Source organism: Pygoscelis adeliae, unplaced genomic scaffold, assembly GCF_000699105.1.
Source record: "Pygoscelis adeliae isolate BGI_AS28 unplaced genomic scaffold, ASM69910v1 Scaffold38, whole genome shotgun sequence".
Taxonomy (NCBI): Eukaryota; Metazoa; Chordata; class Aves; order Sphenisciformes; family Spheniscidae; genus Pygoscelis; species Pygoscelis adeliae.
In genome coordinates, this window is record NW_008825614.1 from 595,362 (window position 1) to 620,513 (window position 25,152).

Below are 25,152 nucleotides of genomic sequence, written 5' to 3' on the forward strand. Positions count from 1 at the left end.
ATACTGCCCTCTCCTACGATGATGAAAGCTTCTGTGCTGTGCTACCATAGCTCCTGGCAATGTTTGAGTAAGTAGCCCCACCACACCCGTGTGCTCATACCCAGCAGGTCCTTGTGTTCTGAGAATTGAAAAGATTCTTTCATTTAATCAGAAATCTTTGGACAATGTTAATAATTCACCATTTTTTATTATAGAGGGCTACTGTTCTACCCAAAAGGGCTCTTTAATCAGGCCTTTCAACCTTAATCAGCTGAGAAATGCCTGCTTTTTCAACTAATTCCCAGAAATAATGCCTGTCCGTAAAGGAGGGATTCAGCCTGACATGAATGTACTTTTTGGAAATCATATTGCTATTAGCCAGAGCTTGCTACTTATCTGGAAATAAGAGCCTGCAATGTCAGTTAGATCACAGGCATTCGTATTTTTTTCTCAAGTTCACTTAAAATGTCTCCATAATGTTAATTTAACTTTTCAGTAGGGCATATTTGGCAGTCTGTGTTACAGGTTGAAGGGGGGTTGCTTCTTTAGTTTTCACTAGCAAGTTTATTTTCCTCCATAAAATTTTTTAAATATGTGTCTAACAGAAATGTATAATCCCCAGAGTGTTCCTTGGATGTGTTTCCATTCAGAGCGTTACAGATGCTCAGTCAGAGAAAATAGTTGTAGCAATACAGGAGGCAGCTAGAAAATTAACAAGCTATTGCAAAGCAGAAAGAAATCTGCACGAGTACAGAACCCAAATAATGGCAAAAGTATGAATAATCTTCATCTATTGGATATATGAACTTCCAGGTAATACTTACCTGTACATCTTTGAAATGTAATTCCAGCACCATCGTAGTTTTGGCTGGCTTACAAGATTGGGGGCTAAATGTGCCCATAAAGTAAATCAAACTACCAAAGCAACCACAACAGCCATGTGTATAATTTTTTATACATACCTATATATATATATAAAAAAAAAAAAGCTGGAAAGGCATATACATAATACACATATAGATCAGCAATGATCCATTAGATCCATTTTCACCTTGATGTCAGGGCCCTGCAGGCACCACCAAGCTCTGCAACCTCTTTTCCCACCCTGGGGTTTTGGCTGTTGCGACACAGGCAGGTGATGTTGGGTCAGGCTGCTGGGAAAGCAGCTAGCTTGGGAGACGGAGCTGTGAGAAGCCTTGCTGGGGGCTTCCCCCTCTAGCTTGGGAGCCAAATTTAGCTCAAGCCTCAGCCTTGGTCCTTGTTTGAGCTATACGGCAGGAGTGCCCTGCCTGGCCGTGCACCTCGCTGATCCTGACTATGTCTTCATGACTTGACTTCCTGGCTTGGTGCCACGGAGCTGCTCCGCCATTGTGGACGTGTCTGGAAATCACGGGACTCTTGGCTGACCCCGGCTAACATGAGCAGGCCCTCTCAGCTCCCCTTGCACTGGTACCATGGTTCTGACCCCTTGTTGGTGAGGACACTGCCCCAGCCTGTCTTGCAGTTGCCCTCAGCTCCCTGCAGCCTGACTTTGCTGCTCCTTGACATTTGGTAATATCTCTTCATTCATCTGCTAAATATCACATTGCAATGAAAAAGCAGCACTTAGCATCTCAAACAAGCGAACTAACGTGTATTTGAGATGGAGGCAGGGGTGGGCCATGGTGAGAAGATGTGACATCCTGGTCAGGATTTTTTCCAACACATAGCACCTTCTCTGATCATTTGGTATTTCTCTCATGGGAGGATAGCAAGCACTTTGTAGGGACGTGGAAAATGCAGGCTTAGAAAAATTGGTGGTTTTTAACTGATGTCAAAATATTCCTGCCTATTGTCGCTTCCTCATAATACGTTTGCCGAACAGCACATAAGTACTTGTAACAGAGACTTGGGCTTGAACTGAGGTATTTGATACTGTGGGAGCTGTATCTCGTGACAATGAGACTTTACATGCAAAGATTATTTCCTTTCCCGTATAAAAGCCAGATAGAAATGACTGAAGAAAAATAAGCCTATGGCCACAATTTGTAAATTTTTGTATTAAGGCTCCTGTTAGTGCGTTCCATGTGCCTCATTGTTATACTCAAGGTCTGAGCATTTTTGAGGAGCTCTGACTAGAAAATAGGGATAGGGAATCTCAGATCCGGGTGAGAGGGGGTGGGAAAACAGGGGAAGGGACTGGGCCTGTGGAAGAGAGGGGACCGGTAGGAGCAAAGGGGGAGCATTTGAGGTGGAAAAAAAAAAAAGGTAATGAAAGAAAGACAGAGAAAAGCTCTAGATGGATAGAAATCACAGTACTCCATGTCTCAGCAACCTGTATTACTTTTATTTACTTTCAGCCCCCCCATCAGTGCATTATTCAGGTTATTCACACATCACATGGTGCCATTTTGCAAATTCTATGCTTCCGACAGGTGGACTCGCAAGCCTCTGGGGACTCCGAGAAACCAGACAGGATGGCACAGAGGGGGTTTCTGCAGGCACTCCTTTTCAAAAGCAAAGTTAGTGCTTTCCTGCAGGGAAACCATCTCTTTGGTGTACTTCAGTGCTGAGATAACATTGCACTATCTACAAACAAATTACCTGTATTGATCTGTCCAGTTAGGTGTGCCTTCCAACATGTCATTAACTCCCTGCTACAGCTAGAGGAACCAAAGACACCTCATGTAACTGATAACATGATTTAAACGCATCCTTCATACCAATATTTAATTCCCCTAAGAGCCCTGTGGAATTTGATACTCTTTTTACTCTCTTCCTGGACCATTTCACATTCAACCATGTAGTAAACTTGCTATACATATTCCAGGAGATAATAAAGCATGTGTTTGGAGTGGAAAAGGTTACTAGATGTGTTAGTCACAGCCACTGGTAAAGTTTTTATATACAAATAGGGTAGACAACTGTAACAACTAGAAGGAACTCGGTGTGAAACAAACAAACAAAAATAGTAGAAATACTAAAACTTTTTTTCTGGTTTCTACAAAGGATGCACTTTGTAACCAACTTTGAATTAAAGCTGGGCTGAAAAGTTCATGGAGAAACATGGTCTCTCCTGCTTAGCATATTTCCTTGAAAAGTCTGATCTCTCTTCTTGTTTGTCTTTTGCCTAAATCTTTAAAAATAATTGTCTTAATACTGTCTTAATACACTGTGTTCCCTAACATAGTTTCTTTTTTTATCACAGGCTAACTACATTCTTTTTTTTAAGGGGAATTTGAAAAATGTTCCAATCAGTTCCTGAGGTTTAGCATTCAATGTTGGTTTAGAAGACAGTAACCTATCAAAATTAATTTTATTTTTTATCCAGGGCAAAAACTTGGGGGGGGGGGGGCATAGTTTCAGAGGCTGCTTTTCTCTGTCCTCTCAGGAACTGTTACAATTGCAGAGTGACCTCTTTTGAAGTTCTTCCATATGTTGGATTTAACATAGCTCTGAATGTTTCTCTTCAGCTGGCTACAAAGCTCTTGCACTTGATCCATCCTCAGTATTCTCCCTTTGATGTCGTTCTTCCATAGTATTGGTGTTTACGAGGCCTTTTGCGTTTTAGCCGCTTCTTCTAGCTGGGCAATTGTGTCCTCTTGAGCCTGGAAAGAGAAAAAGGAGGCACTATTGCACAAGTCTTTTCAGTCAATTGCGAGCTTGCACCAAACAGTTACCTACTCACCCTTCAGAGATTTCGAAGGAGGGAAGGACCGTCAAGGATTACTGGTGCTGAGTGCAAAAGGATATGGTACAGAAAACACCACAAAATCAGAAGACTCAAAGGGAAGTCTTCCACTGCAGTTCAGCAGTGGAATTTCTTGCCCCAGGAAATTGTGGGTGATGACAGTTTACAGAGCTTAAAGAGGATCTCTGGCAGGTTAATATAAAAGAAATACAATTGAAGGTTGTTACAAAGGATGCCCCTGAGCCACAGACTGTTAGAAGTTGGAAGAATATTGCAGGAAAATGTCACACCATGTTTGTTCCTATTCTTGTGCACCCCCATAGACAGGTATTTCTGGCTATTGTTGGAGAATGGGTACTGGCAGAGATGGACCTTTGGTCTGACCCAGGACAGGTGGTCTTACGTTCCTGAGCAAGCAACCATCTTAACCAGGGTGGGAGGATGGGGTGTTTATTTTTGGCTTGGGTTCTTTTCTGGGATGGAAGGTCAGAGGCCTTTATGTCAGAGGACATAAAGAATGAGGGACAGAAGTTCTTCTGTAAGGTGTTGGGGTTTTTTTCTTATCAAAACTTCAAATACCAAATGTGCTTGGGTTCTTTAAACTCAGCATGTTTTCCCATTTCATCTTGCCTTTTTTCCCTCTCTAATCTAAACTTACCTAACTAACTAGAGAGTCCTGGATTCCTTTAAACTAACTTCAGTTACCTAGCTAAAGAATCTATATTTCGATCAAGGTCACTGTAGGGTCCCTTTGCAGTCAATGAAGAATGCTAGGCACCTCCAGTGGGTGATTCATATCACAGGTGGGCTGCATCTCCCTCAGGAAGCATGAATTAACTATGTAGGAAGCCTAACATGACCTTGTTTCTAATTTAAGCACATCAGCTAGATGTCTAACTTGTCAAGGCCTCGAGTTAGGTAGGAACAGAACTTACTATCCTTGTACCTTATATCCTTTTAGAGATTTATTATGTGCATGTGTCGTGAAAAGTCATCAGCTCTTTCAAACTTCTAATCCACAGAAACCATGTCACAGCTGTTGTGACATGAATATAAAATCAAAATCTACAATAAAAGAAAATGAAGGACAGATGCTTGGGGATCCTCCATTTCCAGATAGTTTTAATATACAAAGGACATTATCAGGATAAAACAGAACAAATTTAATAGGCAGAATAAAGCATACATAATACCACATAAAATCAACCTTTTTGCACTATACAGCCAGCAACACAGGACTTACTATAATATGTGGCTAATCATTCTTCATTTTCTAAGTACAGGAAGAAGGAGCCATAAGGATTTTATTTGCCATACTATTGTTATATCTGTTTCTATTGGAATTCTTTTCTAATTTAGTAACCAAGCTAATTTTGTACACAATAAAATGTTGTCATGATAACTTAATTTTGCATTTTCCTAGGAAAGAAAAAGCAGATGCATAAATGAGGTTTCCTGTAAGCAATCTGACAGAATGTGATTCTTAAAACTGAGCACTTAACAATTCTTACTTGTAGTGCACACAGAGACACGCAGTTACTGTAGCTTTCCTTTTGGAAGCATGCAAGAATTTACAATGTTGCTTCTACCACAAGCAGCAGAACTCTAGAAACCGTTATTATGAGTTTTACTTCTCAAGAATTTTATTAGATGAGCAAGAGTGGTTCTGAGTTCTCAGTTTTAGCAATATCCACACAAAGAGTATGAGAGTTAAATGCTGTTTCTCAAGATTTTACCAATTCAGATTTATGAAGGGATGATTCATATATACTTTATACAGTGTTTTCATAGGTGGTTTATCCAAAAGGGATTTTTCTCAGTGATGCTTTCATGTTTCTTCTGTCTGGAATGTTTAAGTATTCTCATTTTGCAGATGAGAAGATTCCTGTTCACGTATCCTCAGATTTAGACACTGAGGCTCATCTCTGTTTCTTCATTGATATTGGCCATTTCTCTTGAGATTGTCACAAAGCACCAACTGGCACAGGTCTTCATAGAAATACTGTAACAATTATCTGGGAAGCCCATGTTAGGGTCCACTCCAGTCCCTCCAAAATAAACTTTTTTAATGTGTAGTAGTGACTTTTCATCCCAGAAGTAACCTGTCATGAAATGGGGCACAGCCTCAGTTTAACAGCGGGCTCCAACACAAGATCAATAGATCTCAACCTTGACTGTTCATTGCATAAGTTGGTATATATCAGTGCAGTAGTATAAAGAGATACCTGAACTAGATACCTGTCTCTGTGCTACAAGCAATGTAGTTTCCTTAGCCTGGTACTTCACTTGGGCACTTTATCAGTTCATTTGGCGACAGCTGAGGCATGTCTACACAGTGTCGTGTGTTACAACTCCAACCTGTCAACAGAAAAATCCTCTCCTAGAAAGCCACAAAAACCAGGAACAGCTCTGATTGCCCCAGAGCTGTTTGTGGACCTTCCTTCCCAGCAGTCGGTTCTCAGTCATGTACTGAGCATAAAGCTGGGACAGAAAGGGTGAACAGTCTTTTTATCCATTAAATCACAAAGGGAGCTCAGGGAGCAAAAAATGTTTGGCTAACTGTATGGCCAGGATGATGGTACCCTGAACAATAATCGGAAGTGACTGGAACCATCGTGTTCTGTCTCACGCTGAAGACAGCAGTTCTGTCATTGTCCAGCTTTTCCACTGTTTCTCAGCAACTTGGTATTCTCCAAAGGTCTTCTATTCCAGCGTCGACTCGGCTTTACCCAGCTTTAGTTGGAAGGCCTGATGGCAGCTCAGCCATGGCCTGGGAGTAATGCCAGCTCCTCTTAGCATGCCTTGGAACTGCATGTGAACACCAAGAGAAACACATGTTCTTGTACAGCTCCCGGAAGGAAGACTCACCAGCGAAGACTAATCATAAATCACAAAAATAGAGCTGCAAAAAAACTCAGGATGTCATTTAGTTTATCACTTTGCCCAAGGAAGAATCAACTGTATCTACCTCATTAAAAACAAACGGTGGTACAACATGTTGGGAAAAACTTCCAGTGGTGGTTTCAAGCATACAGCCTGCCTTCCTACATTCCGGAAACTTTCTTTGAAATCTCTTAGCATTGTGAATACAGATTGAAACCCAGTGATTATTGCAGTGTGGTGAATTGAGCACCAATGAGCTGCTGGCTCTTTAAGCGTTCTCCTTCAAACACTTTTTCTATAACAGCAGACAAATGTGCGTTCAGGTCAGTGAGATGAAAATGGCAATTTTATTGTTAAGGAACTTTTATGTTTTAGAATGATCAAAACCAGGGGTTTTAATGGAAGCTGAACAGGATGTTGAAAACTCTCAGACCCTGGCTATTCTGAAGCTCCTATCTCACCCACTTTCTTCCCTTCTTTAGAAACCTAAGTGCTCTGTTGCAATCATGTAGAGAAACTTCCCATGGGAAAGTAAGCAGGCTTTGCTAGAGTAATGGAAAGTGAAGGGTTTTCCTGTCCATTTGCATAAGACGCTACTGCCCTTTTAATACTCAATGAGCAAGAAACTTTCCACAAAGCATTTAAAAAAACCTGGAAACAAAGTTGATCTGTAGTGTCAAATATTAATTAAATGGACCAGTGTCCTGCTTCTTCCTGGAAAAAGGCTCTTGCTGTACTGAAATGTGTCTCTTGCCGCAGATCTGGTTTTGCTAGTGAGGTACACTTGTTGCACAAGTAAGTTGTTGCATAAAGTGTGAGATGCTACATAACAGAACAGTATCTGCTTTCTTGAAACAGCTTTTCAACACACTCTCTCTGTGTGACTCCATATGTGGTATGGCTCAGCTCATTATCATTAGCTAATGATAATAAATAAATAGAATAAAAGTTAGTTTGCTTAAGAAAGAGCTAAACATGTTGTAATTTAAATTTATTTATACACAATCTGTGCTGCCAGCAACAATTTCAGATTTTTTTTTTTGGGGGGGTGTCCTTGGATTCAGAATCCAAAGACCATTATCTTACCAGATTATTTTCTTGTTAATTAAAATGAAAGGTAAGAATTTAGCTAAATCACCTTTCCTTCATTTTTTCCTCATGATCTTCTCTTATTTTTCCTTTTCTCATAAATAGCTGGATTACTTTTAGCAAATAAATATTGTTAAAGAGAACTACACCAATTTCATTTGCATGCCAGTTAGAAGAAAAATAGCTCTACTTCCTCTGATATTTCCATGTAATTTCTCTTCTTAAAAATAATTTTTTTCTCCCTTTGTGTCTTTCTTCCTGGAAATTCTATTGCAAATCAACACTTGAAATCTCCCAAAGAACATAACATTCCGAATAGGAAAAAAGAAGAACTTGTTATGATAAACATCTTCCAAAGAGATTTCTTTTTATGAGGATATAAACACAGAACCTTTCATCAGCATATTAAAACTCAGATCCTCATATGTCTCTGAGCCTGTCATTATTTATAAAAATAATGCAGCCTTACATATGTCATGGCTATACACTCCTGATTTCATCTGCAATCATAAGCACTTCAGGTACTGGAAGTACCAGCAGTGCTTAAACTATGAGCTCTTTGAGAAACGTGCTGTTTTGTTTGGTCTGTGATTGTACAGTGCCTACCACAGCCTGATGCGGATCTGTGGCTTACACTCAAGGGCGATATACCAATACACATAACAAATTACAGTGAGAAAACCACTCAGTTCACTTGAGACTGAAGACTCTCGCCCTATTCCGTACCAGCATCTGAGCAGTTAGCATCATGCTCATGGAGACAGAGGTGATCCTTGGCCTAGCAGCTTCACCACATTTGGAGCTCAGCAAATGGTGAAATAATAAGCGTGGTTTGTCTTTTCTTGCCAGGAAGGATTGTTCTGCAGTAAGGCACCCCAGAGGGCTTTGGGAGATGTTGGTTCAGTTTCTGATCTCTTCTACAGATTTCTTGCAAAACTTGAGAGAAATCATTCACTCTGCCTTTGTCTCAGCACTAAACTTCTAAAAAGCAGATTTTGGTGTTTTCTTCTTCTACTCTGATCTTTTTTATGCACTCGTATTATGAGCGTTTCTAAACGGGGAGATTAGCTTTGTTTGCCCAGAGTCTAACCCAATGGGAGTCCAGTACCAGCGGGGATGTTAGGCTGTGTTGTAGTAGAAATTTTGGAAACGTTAGTGTTTATTCATCAATCGTGTAATTCAAGGTTAGAGATACACTCAGTGCTTTACAAATAGATGAAAGTGAGACATATTTCTAACCAAAGAATGATCTTAGAAAATTATGATGTACAATATCTGGAGTGGAGTGACTCAGACTCATAAATTTTGCTAATGATTTATTTACCAAAAGCGCATTTGTTCAACAGTCACAATTCTTCACTGATTTGGCTGATAGTTTAAAAATGGAAAAAATACTGGAAATATCAATATGCTGCAATTCATTGTTTTCAAACAAGATTTTTCAATTTTTGCCTTTAAAATCATTTTAAAGTTGCCAACATTTAATTTTAAAAAAAGGGATTAAAGAATGAAAGATAACACTTCTGTTCTGGTCAGCCAAAATATTCAGTAATTCCAAATTATTTCTTTTACAATCTGTGTTACTGAAAAAAAAAATAATGTTGAGTAGCCCAGTAAAAATGTAAGGTAGCAGACACTCAGCTTGTCTGGCTTAAACAGGCAATTAGCAGTGAAGTTGGCATATGTTGTTGGTTTTACTATTTAGCTGGCTGGATGTTCTTAGATTTTTTTATAAGCCAAACTATTAAGAAACTGCCTCTACAGATTTCCAGAGCTTTATTGCCATGAATATAAGAGCAAATGTCAAGAACAGAGTCAACTTTCTCAAATAAACAGCAGAGTGTCTCAAAATGTATAAGGAGCTGTGCTATTGTCCATGTTTACTATTCAATGGGTTTTTTTCAACATTTTTTTAATATCAAGTATGAATTGGATTCTCATTTAATATGGTGTCATGTTCCTTAGACAACGTGGTAATAACATAATATTGCAGTTTATTTTCATATTCCTGTATTATTTAGTATTTCTCTTTCTGAGTGTGATGACGTTTGACAATGCCAAGTGTATCAAGTAATACTGCCATTCAATCAGAATTGAAAGGCTCGGTTCACTTTGACCAAGTAACAAGCTCCTTTTATTGCCAAACATATCCCCATACATTTTAATAGGCTCATATGGATCATAAGGGCAGAAGACATTACTGAATGCTAGTCAGCAGAAATTACAGAAATGTTATGTAGGAGAAGACAGCATGGCCAGAGAGACGATTCTCCCAATACATCTTTTTGGTGTCTTATTTCCTGGGCAAGCACAAAGGCTTCGTTGGCTATGTCTTAAAGTAATGTCCTCCTCTGTGGTCTGACAGTGATACACCAAAGATACTCTCTCAGCATAAATCATCCAGTTTCTGCCAGAGGCTGAGGTACTGTGCACGTACATCTTTCTAACATAAATGAGCGAATTAAGTCAATCATATTTTGTCTCTGTAAGTGAAAGGAAAGTTCAATTCATTGAGACTGAAGCATCACCAACCTAGCCTAACTTCTTCTTTCTTCTCTCTAACTGGTCTTACATGGAAGAATGAAAATGGAATGTTGTTTTAAATACTGCGTGCTCACCTTGTGGTCTCAACAAAACCCGCATCTCTCCCTTCTCTCTTCATTGACTGCCACTGAGGTTCATGCTTGCCTGGTAATGCACAGAGCGTTTGTTCTTCCAGACTGTAGTAAGCTGACATTTTGGCAAAGCAATTTTTTTCTTATGAAGGAAGGAATTGGACGCCTTAGCAGCTTTTTGTCATAGGTAGTCAAGGTGAGCTACAAACTTGAATTTATCATGAACAATGTGTACATTCTTCAGAGGAAGAAAGGCCCAGCGCCAGCTATGGCTGTTTCTTGAATGCACATCTCAGTTTTCACTGTGATGCCAGTTTAAGCTGCCACAAGAGCAAAAAGAATGAGATCAGCAACGAGATTTGCCTGTAGATGAAGTACATGGTGTAAGTTCCTCCTAGAGATAAACCACCAGACTCACTGAACTATGAGTATGACATAAAAAATAATGATTTTGTGTAGCCTGTAGGTCTCCCTGTTGATTCTACATTAGTAATTATATCTTTCCAAACTCAAATAGTATTTCAATTGGTGCTGCTCTGAAACAGCTTTATATGTGTATCTGTTATAAAAAGGAAAGAAATTAACCTTAAAAATACGTTTTGTAATAAACGATAGAAGCTTCCTTCTGTCTGGTGTTGTTGAAAATGTAGTCAGGAGACTTATCTTGAAGGGAAAATAGGGACATCATTTAGGGGAGACAGAGGGGGAAAATCCAATTAATGACAATTTAATACAGCAACCTCAAAATTAAAACATCTGTCATCATTTAGACTGCAAATAGCACTGAAAATATTGATTTCAGTTTGTGAATGCATTAAGACAGTAGGAGAATGGGGTATCCTGCTGCTAAAATAACACTTGTCAGGAAATTGAAGACACTTGGAATTTTGTTTGGCTTCATGATCCATGCACTGTCATGCCATATTCCCTAAATATGGCCAGAGTTAATTATAAGTTGCAATGTGGCATGTGCTACATGCATTGACTTTATGACAGTAGCATATTCTGTTCACTTTAATCTGTAGCTCTTATTTTGTGCATCACTGTGAACAATCTCAAATAACACTTAATATAACTTACCATTTAGTTTTCTGCTGTTTTACACTGTGGTACAATGCTATTTAATATATAGGGCAGCCCACCACGCAATGTAAAAAGTTGTGCACTTTGAAAGCCAGGACGCATGAGCTGAGCTGACAGCAATGTGAGTATTTCCTGTAGAATATAAGCCTGGTGCTCGTGCCCTCTGTAGCCAGCGTGGGATAGCTGTGATGGGTGGAAACCCCCTTTCCATCACTGCAAATGATCCATGCAAAGCATTGGTGACCTGCTATCTTAGGACCAGCATTTCTTGTCTTCTTCCATTTCAGCTGAGGCCCATGAGAAAAGCTGGAGCCCAGAATTCCTGAAAATCAGACTCTTCAAGCCCTATATCCTGCACCTGTTCAAACCAGTATTCTCACGGGTTTCGGTGGAAGGAGCACAATCCTTTGGATTTGAAATTAGAAAGTCCTTTCTCAAGGCACTGGCTGAGAGCAATGGATCTATGTTGTGTTATATCACTTGGACACATGGATCTAGGCACATTAAGACAAAAAAAATCTGGATTCTTGACCTTTTCCCTCTTAGGTGATTGTTTACAGCTCACCAAGCATAAAGTACCTAAATTGACAACATTCTACCAACTTATTTAAGGGGAAAAAAAAGGTGGAACCTCTTTGTCAAAGGAATAGAGGGAAAATACAGAGATGGAGAGAAATCAAGGGGCCTTCTTCTAATCTGATCTATGTTGATGTATGTCATGAGTAACTTCGCTGCAACCAGAGGGACAAGCGATAGTAAGAAAGGGTGAAGGACGGTCACAGAGCGGAGAAGGATAGCTAGCTAGTTGGGGATCTTCGCACACCCTTAAGCACCAGTTTAGTGGTATACTTCTGTATGAAATTGGCCTGTGACTTACATGGCTTCAGATGGTTTCACTGCCTGGCCATATCACAGGCAATGCCACCATAATCGCTGATCTTATGAAAGTGAGAAAGGTCCTAAGGTTATGCCAACTTTATGCATCTACAACTGACTTCCATGAAAGGTAAGCCAGACCCTATGGATCGACACAAATCACTAGCCTACTGCCGTATTACCTTACCAACTGTGTCTGCTGCGGAAGTCTAGTAAGTATATACAGGCTTCCAAAAGAAATAATATCTACTGAGCAGCAAATATAAGTTGTTTTGAAATGCTGGTCATAATGCTGAGCAGAAAGCTAAGACTGTCTTATTTCGGTAACATGGTGTTTCATTATGATCAGGGGATCTTTTTTTTTTTTTTTTGCACCTGCACAGCCACACAGACTTCTGCAACTTCAGCTCAAGGGAGTGAAAATCCAGTGTGGCCTTTGTTCCTTTTCAGAAAAGGTTAACAGTGTCCCCAGTAATGGGAAAATGCTTCACATTCTCCCTGGAAGAAGCCTGGGAGAAGTGTTTGTCCCATGGGGGACTTACCCATTTTGCCTTTATCAATAGCCTGTGTGAATTTGTTCTGCTGCATGTTAGGGAGTTGGGTTTTTTTTAATGCCTCTTGTACTGTTTCCATGAGCAGCTAGCATACTGGAGAAAAATATATTGCATTCTGGGGTTCAGGGATTTGGATGGCATCATCATGGTGTTTGTAGACATGTGTTGACATTTTGGTTCAGACCCTCTTTCTTGTGCCTTTTGGAGTATAATGCACCGCAGTGGGCAAGCTGCTCATTTTGAGTTAGGTAAGCTGGGAGAGGGGGAAGCAGCTGGAAAAATAGGAGAGGATGCAATTTCATTATAGGATCTTCTTTTGAAATTTTCTCTGCACATTGAAGTTCTTGCACAATACTCAGATGTTTCTTTCAAAAACTGTGATTGAACAGTTTTCTGAGGAAGTACATTAAATATACTGCTCCTCCCTTCTTCCTCACTTAGAGACACAGAGCTAGTTAAAAGCTGCTTGCTAGAAGACAGATAGAATAAACCCTCATAGTAACTGAAAACATTAGGAAGGTATAGATGCATATATACATAAAATTCCAGAGGAAGTGACTATCTTTAATAAATATTTATTTATAACTATATATTATTTTGGTTGGGTTGACGGTTGGACTCAATGATCTTAGAAGTCTTTTCCAACCTTAATGATTCTATGATTCTATGTCTTACAGTATTTGCAATTCAAATGTTATATTGGTGTTTGAGTGGTAGAGAGAGACCTAAAATGAAAATGACTGGAAAGTAGCTATTTTTATTGCAAACAGAAAGAAATGTACAAGGTAATCAAATAGGATACACAATGAAAAGCAAATTAGATTTCTGAAACTCTTCCTGGTTTTAGTGATTCCCATGTGGCATTTGCAACACAAGCAAGCAAACTTGTTTATTTTATAAATAGCAGGCCAAATCCACATTCCCCTCATGCCATTCTAACACCATAGGTGATGATAAGTTGATTTAACAGCTGCTTTCTCAGCCAGCCTGCAAAGGGATGTCATCTCCCTTCAGCTGCATCCAGTGTGGAGGGTGAGCTAGAGGGAGGAGGAGGGTTGGTCACAGACAGAATATAATTTACTGGTTTGAGCTGGGCAAGGGGCAAAATCAGGCACAGCCAGCTGCATGTGAAAGAGCACCATCTCTGGGCTGCTCTGAAATGTCAAGGGGGAGCTGAAATATGGTGTAGGTGAAGAGAACAGAGATCGAGTCCACCTGGCATGTTAAGACATTATTCTTTTCCTTTACAAAATACAAGATACTCTCACATTTTAATCATAATACCTGATTGCATGTGAGATAGGTTAGAAATATTGCCAGAAAGCAGGACTTTATACCTCAGTAGTGGTATATATATGCAGATTGATCACCCCAGACAGATTGCCTGGGAGCCACTTTAACTAATGGCTAGCATGTCACACTATTCTTCAGCATTTCTAAGTATTTTTGACTTTGTAACATCAAGGAACTTGGCAGTGACTTATGTAATCTGAGTTCCCCCCCTGCCTCTCCCATCATTTCCCTGGGTGATCCTGAACAAGTTACTTGATTAATTTTAACTGGATGCTGTCATGAGAAAAGGCTTGTAGGGCTGGGCTGCAAGTCTGCAGTCATTCAATCCTTGTTCAGGCAAATTCCTATTAGTTGTAGCGGGAATTTTCTCTGTGTGAAGACTGCAAGATTTGCCGCAACTGCATGTGCTTAAAAGGCTGCAACAGTTGCATATTGTTTCTGGTCGTGTGAAGGTTTATTAGAATCTGCTATTAATAGTTATCTTTGTGTTTGCCACTTGAACAAATTAAACAAGGCCCTTCCTCTGTCTTTACTGGCTGATTCCAATCACAGCAGGCATTGTCAAGTGAGTCTGTTACTTCTGTTAGCAGCTCTGCCTAGTCCATTCAAACTCTGGGCAAGTCTTGGCAATGAAGGAAAAAGCACAAAATAATGTGTAATTTTTTTCCTACCAATGTGCAGCAAAAATGAACAGGTAGATACAGTTTCCCAGAAAATCGTATGTTCTTGTACCCATCGCTAACTGGGCTGTGAACACCGCAAGAGAAGGCGGCCAGGCTGGCTTCAATTGCAGGAGAAATCCAGCCAAATGTGATTCTTCAGCAGAGGAGACCAGAGACAGTTTAAATAATTCTTGCAAGATTCTTAAGAATATTGCAAATAAATGGAATGTGGAAATACTGGATTAGAATGTGAGTGTGCCTGATGTACATAGCTTTGTAGAGCGAACATTGCTATTATGATTAAAGCAGTGACAGCTACTAATTAAACAATATCCTTTTAAATGCATACAGGAGTACTATAAAAATATAAGAAGAGGCAGAAAAAGTTATTGGAACTGTGTAAAATAAAGACAAAAATTAAAACAAATATTATTACTATGTTCCACCTGAATTCTCTGCAATTCCTCTCACATTCATTTCTGGTCCTCAGGAGGCTGGGACAAGCTCTTAACGTGCAGGAGGAATGAGGAGGATGTATTTGTGAATGTTTGCCTTCAAAACTGAGAAATAGCTCTGAAAATATTTGTGACTTCTTTTTATTTACTCATTTGTACGTTTTTCTTTGCAAGTGTTTTTGCCTCAAGAGTGTCCAGAATTCCAATGGGCGTGACCAGTCATGCTGGTAGCATTCCCTGGCTGTCTTGAAAGGGCTTTAGTATGAGAATCAACCCAACAGGATTCAGAAACCCTGACATGTAAATGCCACCATGCATTTGGGTAAGAAGCAACCACCGTCACTGTTACCATGGTTGGCGTTAAAGGCCTCCAACCCTCCAATTCTGCACACACTTTATACGGGAGCCCTTAGATCCTTACAGTGAACTGGTTTCTGTTTCATCCCTTATGGTTCCCTGGGTGTTCTTTGTTGAGTTGCTTCTCTTCCTCCCTCTATGATTCTCCCTATATTTCTACATTTCTTCCCTTTTCTTCTGCAACCCCTTCTTACCTGCTTCTCTTTTGACACTCTGAAACACCTTATCTTTCCAACCTCTGTTCTCCACTAACCCCAAAGACTAACATTTCTCTCTTCCCCTGAGATCCCCTACCACGTACTGCCCCGAAGTCCAGATTGCTCTCCCTGTTTATGCACAGTGAGCAACTCGGCATAATGGACATTACTTGGTGAGTTAGGCAACCCAAGTATGACTCAATACTGACTGATATGCTTTCTGGCAAAATATAGTTTATTCTGTGAGAAGGAAGAAGAAATACTTTAGGCAAGATAAATTGAAATCTCCCCAAAAAGCAGCATGAAAAACAGTCATCTATTTTTATGAAAATTATGGAAATACGAGCTTAATATTATGACATCAAATGGCTAGTAATTACTACTTACAGACATTGATACTGTTTAATGTATTTCATCCTGAAAAAAAATCCCATCAGTCATTGCTCACAGAACACCATGGATACACAGCCATCATTCAGCAAAGGACAGCAAAACCACATCTTATTAGGTTTGCGTTGAACAGCAAAGGACCTTCACTTTAGAAGTCTCAGTTATAATCCCTTCCTGTAGGAAGACACACAGAGCAGTATTTATCTAGCTCAGACAGAATTGGACAAGTTTCAACCTATGCTTCCAGAAAGAGGAGGAATTTCTAATGTACTCAGCTCACCTCCACTTGCTTTCTCCCTGGGTTTGGCTACCAGCCCATCAGTCAAAATGGTTTCTTCCACTTTCTGTCAGTGATATGTGGTGTCTTAATGTAGGTGTGCCACCCCCAAAAAAATTATTTTTTTCCTCCAACTGAACAGTGGCCCAAGAATGCATGGTTAAGGGACTGAAATACAAAGTAACCTATTCCGCTTCTTTCATTAACAGAAAGGTGTCTGGTATAAATAAGCAAGAACAGAAGGAGCAGCATATTTGTATTGAAGTTGCACTTCAAAGTGAAGATAACGTCTTCTAATACATCTGTGACCCAGATCCTCAAGGATAGGTAGCTGTTTTACTCTGATGCTTAAATAATTTTAAGGATATTGGCACAGAAGATTTAGAAGGACACCTAAATAACTGTCCTCTAAACCGCCTGTGGTTGGTGTGTCCATTTTTGCAAAGGTTTGCAAAGGAGAAAATACTGAAAAGAGTATAATACAGTGCATAGCAGAGAAATGAAAATGCTGTATGAGCTCATGAGAGTTTCTAGAAAATACCTGGACGCTGGTGAGAGCACTGGCTCTTCTGTGAATGGTTGCAGTAAGTTAAGTGCAGAAGGGAGGATAAAGCAGTACAGGGAGGGAGAAGCATACCATCACAGGGAAGGTGACCATCCCAGTTTCCATTTCAGGCAGGAGAATAATTTTACAGTGGAGTTAAAACTTTCCTTTTCCAATCCATCAGTAAGAAATCCTAAACAGGAGGGTGGAATACCGTTCTGGATGTAATCACTTATTAGTATACAGGGGATTTTTGAAGATGAGCCACACCCATTAATAGTAAAGGCATATTTATTGTATGCAAATCCTAGCCCAAGGATGGCAATCTAAAACCTGTGAACATGGAATATTGTGCAAGAGAAACCTATTTACATGATGGTTTTTCGTGGTTTAACCCCAGCTGGCAACTAAGCACCCCACAGCTGCTCGCTCACTCCCCCCAGTGGGATGGGGGAGAGAATCAGAAGAGTAAAAGAGAGAAAACTTGTGGGTTGAGATAAAGACAGTTTAATAGGGAAAGCAAAAGCCGTGCACACAAGCAAAGCAAAACCAGGAATTCATTCACTGCTTCCCATCAGCAGGCAGGTGTTCAGCCACCCCCAGGAAAGCAGGGCTCCATCACGCGTAACGGTTACTTGGGAAGACAAACGCCATCACTCCAAACGTCCCCCCCTTCCTTCCTTCTTCCCCCAGCTTTATATGCTGAGCATGACGTCATACGGTGTGGAATATGCCTTTGGTCAGTTGGGGTCAGCTGTCCCGGCTGTGTCCCCTCCCAACTTCTTGTGCACCCCCAGCCTACTCGCCAGTGAGAGTAGGGTGGTGTGAGAAGCAGAAAAGGCCTTGACTCTGTGTCAGCACTGCTCAGCAGTAACGAAAACATCCCTGTGTTATCAACACTGCTCCCAGCACAAATCCAAAACATAGCCCCATACTAGCTACTAGGAAGAAAATTAACCCTATCCCAGCCAAAACCAGCACATGGTTTTATAGTTTATTTTCTCTGTGTGTCTGCTCTGCACCAACAGGTTCCATGGAGATTGACTATGAAGGAAAACATAAGCAACTCTGCAAAGTATGCTTCAGTCCCTGGGTTCAGCTCACGTTAAAAACACTTTTACCCAGCTTTTGCAGTTCATTACCATACAGTAGAAAAATCCCTTTACTGGCATTGCTCAATGTTGCCCTGCATGTTTCTCATTCAAATACTTTCTCTTTTTTTTCCTGTGAATACTAACTTCAGGGAAGATTTCCAGTGAAATGCTAAGACATAAACGATGTAAATCTTCATTATAGTATAAAGAGTAGGGAGATCCAACATGGCCTCTTCTGTTGAGCAGTATGTTTTGGGCACTTTCAGTGTTTTAGGTTCTCTCTGTAATAAAAAGGATTAATATAACGTGCCTACAAAGAGATTGTGTGAATGAGTTACACAGGAGATTAGGGGAAAATCTCATTTCGTGCACCCATCAAAATAAAACCTTATCTGACTCAAAGAAAAGCAGCCTTCCTTTTCTCCCTCAGTGGACCAGACCCTGTAAGACCGAGTCTTACAGCTATAAGAGGACTGAAAGAGACCAGTGAACCCGAAGCTAACCTATATTCCCAGCAAAATTCTAAACAATCTATCCTGCAAAGGTCACTTATGCCAGCTACGAAATACGAATATGGGTCGGTCCCATGTGTCTCTCACGTGTACCACCCTCCAAACCCCATAAAGTGAGCATGCAGTGAGGGAGTTAGCTGTAGAAGAGCTCCTGCTGGTTTATAGTAAGCAAAATACAGCAATACAAATTCCTTCTCATTTGGAGATCCTTAAAATACTTTACAAACAATATGTCACCCAGCACATCTGGGAGACCAGATATTTTTGTGTTTATGTTATGGATAGCTAAACTAAAATGTTGTCCACTTATCAAGGGTACTCAGAGAATCAAAGGCCTGGAAAAAAACCCTGATTCCCAAGAATCTTGTGCTGTAACCACAAGAAAACCCACGCTATTTACTATCCTCGCTGCTTTGGTTTAGTATTTCCCAGTAAAATATAGTCATCGCACATCTGTGTAGCTCTTTCCATGTCAAGGATCTCGGACTTCATTAAAAATTGTGAAAGATACGATTCAGCAATAACAATCCCACCCCTTAAGCGTAGCCATATTTGGAATGAAATGTAGCCACTGTTCAACAATCCAACTCTGTGTAATAATTTCTGACAGAAAGTGAACTGTGACAAAATTAAACTTGTGGAAAAACTATTAGCTGATATGCATTGTACAATAATTTAAACCGTAAATTGTGGAGAATATAAAACTTGTCCCAGCATTTGCTCTCTTTTCTCTTCACACTTCTTATTTGTTTTGCATAACTATACTTACTTTGCAGTTGTTCTTCCATCACTTTTTTCCTTATTAAGGATTCCACATCCAGGTCCAAATACTGCATCTAGCTGCATCTCTTTTTTTGTAACTGGAGGGTTTGGCTGGACACTGTGGCCACAAAGACCTATTTGGACTTTGTAGAGCCAAATCCTCTTTCTTTCTCTCCACTTCCTCCCTCCATCACTACAAAGTTATACAGTCCCATCCAACTCTGACTGTTCTGGAACTGGTAACTTCTCTGCCATGCGCAGAATGATTCAGAAGGGTGGGTTGTCTTTGAAAAAATGGTGCCTTTACAGAAAACTATAAAGATACCTTTGCTTTTAATGTCAGTCAGGAACACTGCTCCAGCTCTCCACCCTCTGCTTTACAAGTCCATTGTAATACAATCTGAAAGCACAGATCTATTAACCTTTGGGAACAATAGAAATCATCCATTTTCTCCTAGGCAATCAGTAGAAAGTGAAAGAGCAAAAAGTATCTAAAAGATAGAAAAGAGAAAGAGGGACTGGGGGTGGCCTCACTGAGCTATTGAGGGATAATCCACCCATTGCGTAGTATTTCTACGACAAGTTGTTAATGGCTTTTAAATGTCAGCTGTTGTAGCATAACCCACTGTCTACACAAAGAAGTAACCAGTATTTTTTATTTGCTTACACAAAAATAGTTACCTTCCTGTCTTTCCCTTCTGAATAGCAGCTGGCTGGGGTGCATGTGAGTGGGAGAGAGGTGCTGCAGTCTGACTTGCTTAGCAATCAAATGGAGGAGAGAGCATCCTGAATTCACAGTAGGCTGCTCTGTGGGAGGAGGAGTGAATGTCCTTCCCTCCTTGATAACTGGATTAAGGCCAATCCCACACATCTGTGTGTGTTTTGAGGTGGATTTATCGGTACAAGCCCTTCATAGAATCATAGAATCGTAGAATCATAGAATCACAGAATGGTTTGGATTGGAAGGGACCTTAAAGATCATCTAGTTCCAACCCCCATGCCATGGGCAGGGACACCTTCCACTAGACCAGGTTGCTCAAAGCCCCATCCAACCTGGCCTTGAACACTTCCAGGAATGGGGCATCCACAACTTCTCTGGGCAACCTGTTCCAGTGCCTCACCACCCTCATAGTGAAGAATTTCTTCCTTATATCTAATCTAAATCTACCCTCTTTCAGTTTAAAGCCATTCCCCCTTGCCCTATCCCTACGTGCCCTTGTAAAAAGTCCTTCTCCAGCTTTCTTGGAGGCTCCCTTCAGGTACTAGAAGGCTGCTATAAGGTCTCCCCGGAGCCCTCTCTTCTCCAGGCTGAACAACCCCAACTCTCTCAGCCTGTCTTCATAGGAGAGGTGCTCCAGCCCTCTGATTATCTTCGTGGCCCTCCTCTGGATTCACTCCAACAGGTCCATGTCCTTCTTGTGTTGGGGGCCCCAGAGGTGAACGCAGTACTCCAGGTGGGGTCTCACAAGAGCAGAGTAGAGGGGCAGAATCACTTCCCTCAGTCTGCTGGTGACACTTCTTTTGATGCAGCCCAGGATACGGTTGGCTTTCTGGGCTGCAAGCGCACATTTTCAGGTCATGTTGAGCTCCCCATCAACCAACACCCCCCAGGTGTTCTGCTCAGGGCTGCTCTCAATCCATTCTCTGCCCGGCCTGTGTTTGTGCTTGGGATTGCCCTGACCCATGTGCAGGACCTTGCACTTGACCTTGTTGAACTTCATGAGGTTCACATGGGCCCACCTTTCAAGCCTGTCAAGGTCCCTCTGGATGGCATCCCTTCCCTCCAGCATGTCGACCGCACCACACAGCTTGGTGTCATCAGCAAAATTGCTGAGGGTGCACTCTATCCCACCGTCCATGTCACTGACAAAGATGTTAAACAGCGCCGGTCCCAATACCAACCCCTGAGGAACACCACTCGTCACTGGTGTCCACTTGGACATCGAGCCATTGACCGTAGCTCTTTGAGTGCGGCCATCCAACCAATTCTTTATCCCTTACCACAAGCTAGCATGGCAGAGGCAGCTGCGCTGTGTAATGTTGTGACCCATTCTGCTTCCCTAGATGTGGGCTTGAAAGTGAACGTGTGTATTTGTGTACATGTGCCTATGTGTGGGTGTAAATCACACAGCTAGATGTCCTTGCAAAACTATCATTAACTACTGTTTTACCTCTGTTATTTTCTTTGTTTCTTTTTGGAAACCCCAGCTAATTAAAACAATAACAAAATGTTTATGCTGTAGCTAGTCCTTTCCAAAGTCATGGCTCCAGTAATGTCTACAGAAGTATATGCCAGTGTTGTTGGTTCTCATCCACTTTTTTAATATCAGTTTCTTCTTGCAAATGATACATGCATATAAATATGTACATATACAGCCTGGACAGCAATAGTAAGGCCTGTCCCTGAGTCATTTCCTTGACATTTAGTTCTGAAAAAACATCTTTGGCAATCTTTCACGACCATGTGGTAGCCAGGGCCATGTCCAAACCACCTGAGTTTGGACTTCGCTGTTTGGAGTCAGCACTTTGATTGTTAATTCACTACAGATGTCAACACTTCTCATCTGGAAGGATGTAATGCCTTGGGTGTACCTTGTTAGCATGCAAGTCCCTCGGAAAAAAAATCCATGCAAGTTCCCCTTAGAAAATATTTAAAGATGAGTTATGAAAGATGGATGAAACAATACTTGAAAACACTCTCTTTTGCAAATACTATGTGGAAACTGTGCATTTCGTATCATAACAGTCCAATGAAAACTATATAAAATACTAAGAAAGTTGAATTAGCCATTTTGAAAATGAATCTGATACTGACATGTGCTATACTTCTGCGCTTATAATGCATTATTAAGATTTCCTGACATGGCCTAGGAAAAAAGCTGTATGTTAACAGTTAGACAGAGGGTGAAAGTGCGTGGAATTCCAAGGATGGAACAATACAGCCTTGTTGGCTTTGGCAAACTACAATCCTTAGTGATGAAAACCTGAGAAATTTGGGGTCAGTCCTACAAAGGCTTACACATATGCTTATCTTTATGCATAAGTCATGCGTGCAAATCGTTACAGCATTTGGCCTCTGATATGGCTGCTTCAGCACAGAGTTCCGTACTGTAAAGCCTAGGGTGTGATCTTGTCCTTACTGAAGTCAGTAGGACTTTCCGTGTGAGCAAAAGTATTTATGTGAGCCAGCAGAGCTGGCCCATAAGTGGCTAAAATAGTAAATTAGCTGCTCAGATGTTGTGACCTTTAAAATAGTTCTTTCCTCTAACTTCAGAGGGAAAAAAAGGAATCTTTGAATAGTGGCTCTATGCTATTTTTCATGATTATATTATTTACTGTGGTATCGTCCCAAGGCCCAAATGAGGTTCCCATTCAAGGCTTCTTTATACCACAATTACGCAAGCAATCACTGCCTGGATTCTAACCATCTTTTGTATTTTTATATAGAATTTTAAATTTGAAACTTCGAAGTAATATAGGCTTAATCAGGAGCACTTGGCAAACCTGATCCTAATACCAGTTCCAGCACTGGTTTAGGCAGGAGCGATATATAAATCACTCATCTTCTGTTCAGTGTCACTCTCCATACCAAGATAAGTACTTGAAGTTTACACAGTGATAGAAGTCATGATTTTAAACAGCTTTTATTATATGAGACAGGAGTGCTAGAGCAGGAAGACTTGTACCTATTTAAAAAAATAAGAAGTGCCTACTAACTACCTAAAATACAAGATTGGTTTTATTTTATATTTACTGCAAAAGAGCCATACAACATCAAGCAGATGATGATGAGGCTGTTGGGACACAAGCATTTGGTTGCTGCATCTGGCATTAGCATGGGATGGCAGAATCAGTGATCAGGATTTAATTTTCATTTCTTGTCCTAATTTGCATTTCCTATTACTGTTTGTTGCATTTCAGCCCTGTGGGTTTGGGATCTGACCAAAAGCCAATTGACAGCTCCAACCAAAAAAGTCCAGCATTTCTTTCTCTCCTCCAAAAAGAGTCAAACAAAAATAAACACCCTCCCTCCTGCTCTTTCCCCTCACACATATACCCACTCGACAATGTCTGCTCCTCAGGAAATAGGCATGAGTAATACAGAATCATTTGCGTCTTATTTAAAGGAGACTCTGGCCATAGCTTTTCCTGTGGTCACTCACAGCAATGAAATGCATGAGGGTGAGAGTGTGTCACTAATAGAAAGAGAAGCCCAGGAAAAAAGGAGTGGCTGAAGCCTGAGTACCTCACAAGAATGGCTTTGAATCTTCACGTCCATGTGGGAAGAGCTTCCTTGATACCATCCACTTAAAAAGAAAAAAAAAAAAAGGAAAAATAGGGAATAGAACAGCTTATTGCCCTTGTCCTTTCAGGGTTTAGTGAAGCTGAGGAATCAGAAATACTACAGAATTGTAAGAAAAAAAACAAACGGATGAACTGGTGGTCCACCATTCCTGTGCTCTGTAATTATTTTACGAAAAAATAACAGCAGCCCACCTAGTCATAAGGAGTTTTATTTGGTGTCTGTAACAGAATTAGTCCCAATGGGACAGTGTAGCCTAGTTTTACGTGGCTGTGTAATAAGACATCCTACTATAAGAAATTGGCACAAGCTGACAGGGGTCCTTGGTTTCTGTTTGAAAGCATTCAACTCTACGGTTTTTAAACAACTGACTACATTTGCGAATGTGAAGAAAGTCATAGTTTATAGTCTTGCCTGGTCTGAGAAGTGCATCTGCAATCGCTCCTTTCCATGTGCAACACCTGTGCAGAAAGTGCGCTTCACCTGCTTGAATATTCAAAACATGTAGTTTCACACAAGACTGTGAATTAAAGCATGTCAGGGAGAGAGACTGGGTTTAAGAAATGATGCTTTACTTCCTCCAGATCATAATTATAGGGAAGCCGTTTAGAACATCCAGATTATGTTATCAGGCAGCCTAATTTAAACATAGCTCCATCCCCAAACAGTAAATAATGTACATGTGGTGGGCATGAGTCATCACTCTTGCAACAGTGTCTGTGGAGCTCCCTGCTTTGCACGATTTATGCATTAAAATGCTAATGAAAAATAGTTTTTGTTATAATTTGAATTCATAAGAGAGAGATCATTTATAGGCATTGGTTTAGAGCAGTCTCCTTCTCTGAGGTCACGACAACCTGTTGGACTACAGAGCTGTGGCGCAAGAGGAGGGAGGGAGAGAAGAGGAAGCTTTAGCCATTTTTAGAAAAGTGAGCCCGTAAATCAGTGTACCTCTTCCTCTCCGAGTTGCTTTAGTCTTTGTCTTACAGGGGCAGGTTCTGCTGTTGCAGCAGCAAGGGCGTACCGGGCGTGCAGACCTGCTTTTGAGTCGCCCCTCAGTGCGGAACCAGGAGGGCTCACATTGCTCTGCCTGTGCACGTGTGCGTCTGCTGGAGTCACGCTGTAAAAAAAAATAATCAGGCTTCGACTGCTGTAAGATGTGCGCTGACTCCAGTGCCCAAACTCCTGCTGAGCGGCCGGACCGCCGTCTGGCTTCGGCTATTTTAATTCGTAGTGAGACGTAGGACTCAAACTCTTAGGCTGTTTCTGAGCAGAGGCTGGGGCTTGCCAGCAGTGGTACCAGGCTGGGGCTTGCGTCGCGCTGCTCCTAGGAGATGCTGTGCCAGTGCCTTCACACATCCTCGTAGCACCCTCCCATTGCGCTTGCCGTGGCGTGTACCAGCGCCCACGGCGGCGCCCCCCCCCCCGCGCCGCCCTCCCCCCCCCCCCCCCCCCCTCCCGATGAGATGGGGGAGAGAATTGGAAAAGCACGTGAGAAAAACTTGTGGGTTGAGATAAAAACAGTTTAATAATTGAAATAAAATTATAATGATAATA

General features: G+C 41.0%; 1 protein-coding gene across 1 annotated transcript in view; it reads left to right on the forward strand.

Annotated features, from left to right (window-relative positions):
- Nucleotides 1-25,152, forward strand: part of KIAA1644 (KIAA1644 ortholog) — a 107,089-nt gene that overhangs the window by 19,447 nt on the left and 62,490 nt on the right. The gene's annotated exons all lie outside the window — the stretch shown is intronic.